Source organism: Molothrus ater, chromosome 1 (genome assembly GCF_012460135.2).
Source record: "Molothrus ater isolate BHLD 08-10-18 breed brown headed cowbird chromosome 1, BPBGC_Mater_1.1, whole genome shotgun sequence".
In the NCBI taxonomy this organism is placed as follows: domain Eukaryota; kingdom Metazoa; phylum Chordata; class Aves; order Passeriformes; family Icteridae; genus Molothrus; species Molothrus ater.
The window spans coordinates 58,692,451-58,702,286 of NC_050478.2; positions in this window are offsets into that span (position 1 = coordinate 58,692,451).

Below are 9,836 nucleotides of genomic sequence, written 5' to 3' on the forward strand. Positions count from 1 at the left end.
ATCTTCCAAAGTGTCTTGACACAAATTTTGTCGACACCATTCCAGTGTCTACTGAACTTTTTCAGCTCAAACACAGAATGACTGAACCCCTCATCAGTCATAAACTGCAACAGTTTGATCATATCACAGTTACTAACTGGCAAAGCTGGAAAGAAAATTGGCAGCATTCAGTAAATCCCATCTGCCCTTACTCTTTTCTCTGGCAGTTTCTGTTTTCAAGGCAGTGCTGGGACTCCATGATGATACTTTGGCTTTATCACACTGTGTGCTGGTTTAGGATCCAAGCTTGCAGAAAGCAGCAGAGATTTCAACTCCTCTGGCTCCAGTTTTCCACTGCTTTTGTATTCATTTCAGCATCAGCTGGCCTGAATTTTCATCTCTCACAGTAAATACCACATACACTACTCCTGTTATTCAAGTCCATAGCTCTGATTTCTTTTTCCTAATTGTTCTGAGGAGGATTTTCATAATGAAGCAAGTTTTTTTAAAAGCCTACTGATTAAAGATTTTAGAAAACATCCAAGTGCCAATGAACTGCCAAAACACAGTCATCCTTCATTAGATGGGTCTGGCCTGCTATCTAAAATCAAGCACAAAATTGTAACTGATTTTTTCAACTCACGTGGATCTCTCAAGTTCAAGGCTTCAGGACAGTTCCATAATACAGAAATCTCCATTTTGTGGCTGACACAGAGGTAGGAGTTGGACTCTCTGGAACCACAAATGAACTGGGAGATGATGGAACACATTTCCAAGGGTTAGTAAAATTTCATATCTTACAGAATAAGTGGGGGAAAATTGTTGAGAAAATGTCAATGTTTCACTTTACATTAAAAAGAAACACAAATTATTATTGCTATTGTCATTTTTAAGAGTGCAGAAATGCCTAAGAAAAGCAAATGTAGAATTTATCTAGAGCTAAATCTATAGAAAGAAGATTCTGCAGCTTAGTCTCACTTCTGCAGCCTTTCTGTAGTGAAACCCATAAGTGGGGAATGCATAAAGGAAGGCAAAGGTACAAGTTAAAACCCCTTATTATGTTTAATCATAGCAAGTTTCCCTTGGCTTTGGCACAGTTTCAAATGTAGGATATATCCAGCAGCAATTGGACCAAATTTGGACTACAGTGGAAGTAAAGATGTAAATAAAATCCTTAGCACAGCCTCAGCAGGTGCCAGCTGTTTTTCTGCACAATGTGAGCCATACTCTGTCAGCAACAAAGAAGGCACCCTCTTGCTACCTCACAAGACATCTGTTTACTTCAGTCTTCAGTGGTGGCTGGTGCCCAAGGCAGAGCACAAGAAAATAAGTAATTATGGAATAGACTGTCCACTGGGAAAATTAATCCTTTAAATCTTGCAGAATCCTTACATCTTTTTACTGGTCAACTTGTTCCTGGAGGAACAAGAGCTGTATTCTTTCCATGTTTTAAATGAAGTCCTTGTTTTAAAAAAGAAAAGGCCTTAAAAAATTCATGCTGTTGCATGGACTTTAGCATCTAGTTTATCCAAAATAATGTTCATTTCCTTTAGTAGTAACCCAAGACCATCTGCTGCAATGAAAAATTTCTGGAAGTTGACAGATATCCAAAGGCAGTTTTCCCTCGTTAATCTCTGTAGATCAATGGCTGCCCTCTGTGTCAGACTTGTGTATCTTCACTCTGGATACATGGAGCACCTCCCCTCACAAATCTGCTGGTTTATGGCCAGGGGTAAGAGGCGTTACAGAAATGCTTAAGAAAATAAAACTACTTTCTCCATACAACACATTGCAATCAACTTTTCTGGAGAAGAGCTACATTCAACTACTGCCTTCACTTGGTGGAAATTCAAATCAATCAGGGGAAAAAGAAGCCAGTAACAATACTGAGTTCAGAAAGCAGAGGACAGTGTGTTTTGAAATGATCCAGACTTCAAAGTGTCAGTGTTCTACATACACAGAACTATATGTTTGAACAGTTGGCTGTAGCATGAAATGCTTTAATATAGAGAAAGAGCAAGCTGGAAGCAGTTACAAACAGCAATTTCTCTCTGAACAATGTGGCCATTCCCATATGCTATTCTTAATATACAGTTTAATAAATGACAGTTACAATGGATTTGGTCAGTCCCCTTGGCATGAGAAAAAGACAGTATGAACACAGACAAAACTGATCTCTGAAATATGTCAGGTTTTGCAGTTGCCACAAGGCCACTGGGTTTTGTCAGAGTAAAGAGAATTTGAAACCACCTTTATTTTTCTTGTCTGCCTAGAAAGGAGGTTCTCAAGGAACACTTGCCATTGCATCTCTCAAATTTCTACTGTTGACCATATTAAAACAACAGATGCAAGGCAGCAAAACTAAAACCAAAATATTGTTAATAGAAGGCAACATGGTTTTCTCTGGACAAAATATCATGCATCTAAGGGTAAGCTATGGTACCCCAAAGTCATTATGAGCTGCACACAGGTCTCTCTAGGTTTTCTTGTTGGAAGTTATCATATTAGTTACCACATTAATTATTAATTTTAATCATTGAAATGGCATTGCAAATTCAGAAAATATCTAGTTCTCTGCTTTGGCAAATAGGCATATTTTTTTCTCTGAGTGTAAGCATGAATAGTCCTGTAAAAGTATGATGGAGCGGGGAATCCCAGGACCCAGAAAGATTTCATATCATCATCATCATCATCATCACCAGTGACAGAATAACTTCTGACTGTGTAAAAGAGGGCATTTTGTATAGTGACTTCTCTAAGCTTCTCAATCTCCAAATCATAAACTGCCTGTGCTACTGTGGGGCTTTGCCCTGCACCACAAACCCTCTCAAACCTTCCTCCATACCTAGGTGAGACAAAGTTCACGCAGTACAAAGTTCAAAATGCTTCAGGAATATCTTATAGGACTATCTGTTAGGGCTTATATTCAACACTTCTGACATTTCCATCTGACAAGAATTGCTGCTGGCATCATTGCTTCTCTGCAACAAAGGCACACGATAGGCACAGATTAATAATAAGGCAACATCCTGAAGTGAAAGTCTGGATCAGAAGATCCTGCAGTGTAAGTACTGTTCTCTCTGAGACAATTTTAGACACCATCCAGTAAGTAATCACTTCAGCTGTAGCAAAAGCCAGGAGGACCATTTTTATTCTGTGTCCAGACAGGAAACCAAGATGGTGCTCTCCACTATAATGTTAAAATCTGAAGATGAGTCAGTAACAAAGAGTTTCACCTCCAGAGCAGGTACAGAAACTTCATTGCTCTGTGACAGTGTAGGTTTCATGCATTTAACATTCCCTGTAAAAACAGTTTGAAGAAGCCACAGCAGGGCTTTCCCTCACTCCTTTTGGCAGTTGCCTTTAAACTGAGGATCTTGCCTTTGGTCTGTGCCTGTGTTATGTTGCAGCTGGCTTGTCCATGTCCAGCCAGCCATGAGTCCTGTTGACTTAGACCCAGGGCTTTACCAAAAAACTTGTATTTCTGGCTTGACTTTCTGGCCTCCTCAACACTGTGGACTTGTGCAATGATAAAGACTCTTGGCTGAACTTGGCTGCCATCAACAAACTACTCTGATAATTTTGCTTTCTTTCTGTGGAACTGTGTCCTTGCTGGTGAGGTCACTCGTTCAGAGGTTTGGCTTCCTGCTGCCTGACCACTGCAGAGCAGCCTGCCTTTGGTGCTCTCTGACAGTCTACACCTGCTATCAAGAAAATGAAAACTACAGTAACATCTTCCCAAGTATATATTTAGAGCATACATATATTCATGACATGGCTTCAAAATGAAGAAAAACTATGAATGAAAAAATATATTCATGTAGCAGAGCATCAAAACTTTCTTGTATCTAGAGAAACACGTAAGGTGTAATCAGATTAATAAGAAGACACAAAGAATTTTTCAATTGCAGTAATTAGGAGTCTTCAAAGACAAAATTCAGCCAACTAATTCTTTGTAAGGTGGCATGTCTGTAGAACTTTATATAATGAGAAATACACATAAGAATTGATTAGTGATTTATATCACAACTTATCCAGACCCAATCTCTTCCAGCAGAATGACTTCCAGTTAAAGAACAGATGTATTTGTTTCTGAGTTAAAATGAGGAGAAAGAAGTATAGACAATGACAGTACAACTGAGAGGTTTTACTGCATTTTATGAATTTTGGCCTCTAAGGGAAGAAATATGTGTTTGCTTTCTTGATCTTGCAGCATACTCTTTTTTGTTTATTCAAGCCTTGACCTACAGGGCTGAGATTAGCTTTTAAGAGCTAAATAAAGCACCAGTTTAAGCAAGGACTCATTGTTGGTTTTAAGTTTAAAATATCCATTAATATTGCAGGTAGAAACCCTTCATAATATTCAGTGATTACCTGAAACTAGAATGCTACTTTCTGTGACATGAATATAGCAAGAATAACACAGAATAAGAATAATAAATCCCAGCTTAGCTCACAGAGTCACTGATATATTAGGACTCTGGCTCATTTAGGACAGTCTTCTGGGTCTGACATTTTTTTAAAATTTTAGGTAAGCCTATCAGATAGAATAGGATAGTTTAAAATTACTAACTCCAGGTAACAAATTAGGTCCTTGAGTTAGACAGAGGGGAAATTCTCCTCCATACTCTTCTGTATTGCAAAAATCAAAATATATGTAAACAGGACATCAAAAAAATGCAATTGGTCCTATGTACTATATTGGTCTTGCTAGTCATATAGTTAATATAACAGCTTTTCATTTTCTGTCCTGAGACACGTGTCCATGCTCAGATCTGTTTTGGTTTGAGAAGTATTTCTTGAAATCAGACACTTTTTATACTGAGAGTTTATCTAGTGCATTAGTAGAAGGACAATAACTCAGGAGCAAATGGCATCACAGTCACCACAATAACAGGTTTGCTTGAGTTAATGCAGAGGTACAGTCTGCCTCTGTCCCAAAGAGCTGAAGTTTGTGACTAAAGTCACTGTGACGGGATCCTTCTGATACTGAGTGCAAACAGCTGCAAAGAAGGATGGACTACAGAGTTTGTGGTCAGTGTAGCCTGCCTTCCCATGAGTCCCTGAAAGGTCAGAGAGCAAGAAGGCACATAAATTTCAAAAATCTTTCATTTCTACTCTCTTGGGAAGGGAGGACAAGAGCATTGTTTAAAGAGCCTCATGATCAGCAGAACCATGAGGAAAGATGAGAAATCATAAGGTTACAGTAACATATTCCTGTGTTCTGCTCCAAGATTATTTTCCCAAAAGCATTCTACAGAATTTCAAAACAAAACAAAATGAGAAACAGAAGTGGAAATTAAAAGGGAGGAGAAAGAGGCAAATGGAGAAATAAAAACAGATAAAGGGAAAATGGAAAGGGAAAAGAGAAAAGGGGAAAAGGGAAAAAGGAAAAGGCAAAAAATGGATAATGAAAAGGGTATATCATTTGACCTATCTTTAGACAAGCATATCAGGTGGAAAATTTGATTCCATATGGTTGTTGGGTATAAGTATTAACAGCCTATCAGGTCTCTGATTATTCTAACAAGGCTCACAAACAGCAAGGGATTAAGACAGCCAAGCACACACCAGGTCTTTTAGTACTAACTATACTCACTTTCTTCATATTTGATTGCCCTTTTCTGTGATCACATCACTGAGAATGGGGCTCAGAAATAAATTAATTATGAAAAACCCAATTTTAAGTTCCCTTTTTAAAAATCCCAGGTAAAAATAGTTTGCAAGAGCCCTGCAAAAGTCATCTAATCCAATGTGCTGCTTAATGTAGGGCTATCCTGAAGAATAATGTTGTCAAGAGCTCTGTCTAGTCAAGTTTAGAATGCTTGTAAGAATGGAGATTCCACAAACCCTCTCACCAACTTCTTCCAGGACTTAACTGCTGCCATGGTGAAGATTTTTTCCCTACTTGCTCAATCAGAATTTCCTTTGTTGCATCTTTTGGCTTCTACTTATTCTTTTGCTCTGTTTTATTCTCTAAAAAGAGTTTGTCTCTGTTGTTTCTACCACCATTCAAACAGAGATGATGAGGACCATGTCATCACCTTGCCCAAGAGTGGAAACTTCTTGAGGTACAGGGTAGCTGAAGTTGTTAAGAAAGACACCTAGGATCTACAAGTCAACAGCAATAGAATATTGAATAGGAGCAGCTGACAAAATGGTGATATACCAATGAAGTGAGAGAGAGAGAGCCTGTCAGAAAAAAGTCCTGTACACTGCAGGCTATTCTAGCTGCTTAAAAAAAAGCTTCATCTTCAGATGAATAATGCCTTACGTTTCTAAACTGCAGCAAGACAGGCTCTGTTTGGGAAACCCACAGATAATGTGAATATGACCCTCAATCTTTAGGCTTTCCCTACACCTTATGAGATGTATTTTAAGTAAACTGGCAGTTGAGAACTCTTTGTTTCATGTCCATTACAGAGGTAGAGAACCATCTGAAGCCTGTCAAACTGATCCACTTCCACTTCAGGACAGATAAAGGTGTTATGACCAAGTTCCTCTCTGATCCTTGTGATCCTTGTGCAGATGCAAGAGGATGAGGACACAAGTGTTGAGTGTCTCCCTGCCTCTTCTGATTTCAAAATGCCAAGTTTGCTCCTTCTACATACTGTGAATCAAAAATGGAAAGGCTGAAAGAAGTTGGAGGCACACAGTTGTCACAGCCTCCTCAGTGAGGAAATTAACACCACCTGTCAACCACTTTGATGATGGTGTTTTTCTAACAGACTGTTCCACATGAATTTTCCTTCATGATTTCAGTCTGTATTGCTTGTGTTATACTGATGTAGGTTTAGAAATTCATCCATGAAGAAAACAGCAGAGCTAAGTATTCAGACACAGGAAAACCTTTTGTTCATATCAGATAAACATATCACACACAGATAACAGTGATAGTTAATATTTCCAAAATACTTCAATGTATGGCTACGGTACTGTAATTACACACAGAACAGAGGATAAGACAAGGTATACATGTAGATAGTCTTGCTTTCCCCATAGTTGTTTCAGGCATTTGTACCAGATCACGTATTTACTATTGTTTGGCTGACTGTATAGGAGCTAAATGAGACAGTAGCTTCTTTTGAATGCTCTTAATGGAAATTCTGCAACGTGTCTGGAAACAATATGCCTTGGAATAGGACACTTAAAATATGAGTAGCTTCAGTGTATCAGAGGGCTTGTAAGCAAGTATTCATTTAACACTCATACTATAAATACTTGGGAGTCTGTGTTAACTCCTAGTTGGCGCAGCAGTTTTAACCCCACTTCCTTTTTTTAATAAAAACTTCTTTGTTGAACAAATCAAAGCTCATGTGGGCAAAGCAGTAACCGAGTTGCCACAATTCCATCCTGTCTTTTGGAATTCTGTAAGAGAAGTATAAAAAAGGAGCTACAATACTCAGGTCACCAGTTTGGTTTGTTTATTTTTCCACTGAGAAAGAATTATTGAAATTTTATTAATGTTTGCACTTGCACTTGCACTTTTATTAATGTTTGTACTTACACCACCCCCACTCCCCAACTCATCATATCTCTGGACTAGGATGTTGCCACGTGGTACTTATTTCTCAGATTTGCATCTCGTGATAGATTTAAGTTTCTCTTTAAGTGCATCAGAAGAAAAGCATATAACCCCAAAACCCCCTGAAAACCCAACATACAAAAAACCAAACAAAAATAGATGTAGAATCAAAGCCTTGATTATAATATAAGGCCACCTTAAGCAGTACTTTGAGTTCAGTCAAGTATTGTTTGGTAAAAAGAAACAGAACTATACACGAATATGACCTCTTTTAGGTTAATGTTTTTACATTGATACCATTTTACTACAATAACTAATAGGTTATTTTGATCGAGATCCAGATTTTTTCAGCTGAGACAACTTTCAAAACTAGTATGTGTTTTATACCTTTCCTGTAATTGCATGTGAAAGAAACTAAAGACAGAAACTAAAAAAAAAAATCAAACCATGTGGGTCAAACCACATTTATGGCTAGCCTGAACAGGATTAAATGTTTGCTTGTTTTTTACTGTGAAAAGCATGAAAAGGTTCGAGTCATGTATACCCACACCCACAAGCACCACAAAGTGGCAGCATTACTGTGGAGCATTCATTACAGATGAGTGGCTCCGCCTTACCAAGTCAAGAGCTGTGCTGGTTTGGCAGAGTGTTGAAACAGATGGAACTGGAACAGCCTTTGGAAAGTTGAAGACTAAGAAAAGCTAAGACTTTGGCCCTCTGAGAATAAAAAAGCATCACATTCACAGAAGCGATGCAGTGTATTAAGTTGGTCCATAGCTAACCAAAGCAGGATGGCAGAAGTAAAAATCCTTACTGTGGGGAGACACTGCTCCCTCACACCTCCCTCTGTGAGGTAGCCAAAGCACTGGCAAGAATGATTTCTGATCAATGGATATTTTGGTGTTAAGAATTCCAAAAATGAGAGGATTCCTAGAAAAGCCTTAGCTTTTGCATAATTTTCCCCATAGTTTGCTTTGTAGACCACTATCTACACATTAATGCCTAATAATTAATCAAGCTACCAGCACATTTGTTTTAATTATCCACAACAACTTTTTTACACCTGAAGATTTACCTTCTCATGCAACATAATAGTGCTGAGACAGACATCTTCTGTGGGACAGAAAGAAACACAGGGACAAGCATCAACAACTCTAAATTCATATATTTCAAGAAATGTTGTACCTGCAGCATGTGCTTGACAGCTGTTAGTTATCAAATTAAGACATCAAACATACAATGATACAGTGTATATGCATAATGGTGGGGAAAAAAGATACATAGATATAAGATCTGATCTTGATACATACTGTCATCTGGTTCCATTTCTTTGGTATGGTCAAAGAGGAGAAAATAATAAATTTAGAAAAGCTATACAGTTCTTTTCCAACCCCAAACAGATCCACTCTTTCTAGTTGCCTGTTTTTTTCCATAGGATGGCTCAAAGCTCAAGTGTTGTGGTTCAAATTTATTTTATTGATTCCTTGTTAGTGGTTCATTCTGTTGTACCCCCATATTCTCCCCAAGTTGGTTTACCCCTGGTTTTACCCTCCCTCAAAGCTGTCCCTCATGCCATTCCCCACCCCTTGTTCCAGCTCTTTCCCTGCCTGTCAAGGCATCCCAGCTCCTTTTGTTCCCTAACCTTCCCTGCCACTTAAACCTCGGGCCAATCCCTGTCTGCAACACCCCTTTGGAAGAAGTCCCATTGGCCCATGGGACCCATCCTCTCCACCCTCCTACCCCAACTGGCCCCAGATACTTGATGTAATCCCCTCATTCCTCCCCTGAGGATTCCCTATTGGTTAACTGTTTGTATCCACCTCCTGACTTGCATCTGAACAAAGGCCCTTGCACAGGAGTGCCTGGGCCTCTTTGTTTCTGGTCACTTTATTTGAGATGAGCCCTTTCTTGTGGAATCTCAAGATGGAGAGCCTCCTCCTTTCTCCTCTGCCTGGTCCCTTGGCTTGTGTCTGGCATCTTAGAGCAAGTGGTTCTAAAGGTTCTGCCTCTAGTAAATCCCCATAACGAGGCAGTTCCCAGTTCCCCACTCCTGGCGCTGAGCCGGAGTTCTAAGAGCCAGCCCAGGCTCCGAGAGACACGGCACTCAAGTTGTAACATTTTTGAAGGGATCGCTCTTGATTTCAGGACCAGGTTCTACCTGAGATGCTCAGGGTTCAGCCTATCACATAATCCACGTTGTGAATGAAGATGTTAAGGAATGTTGGGCTCAGAATGCACCACAGAGTAATACACTGATGGAGAGGTAACTGGCACCCAGTAACTGCACTTCATACCACTGGTTACACCCCTTCAAGCATGTGTAGGTCAGGCT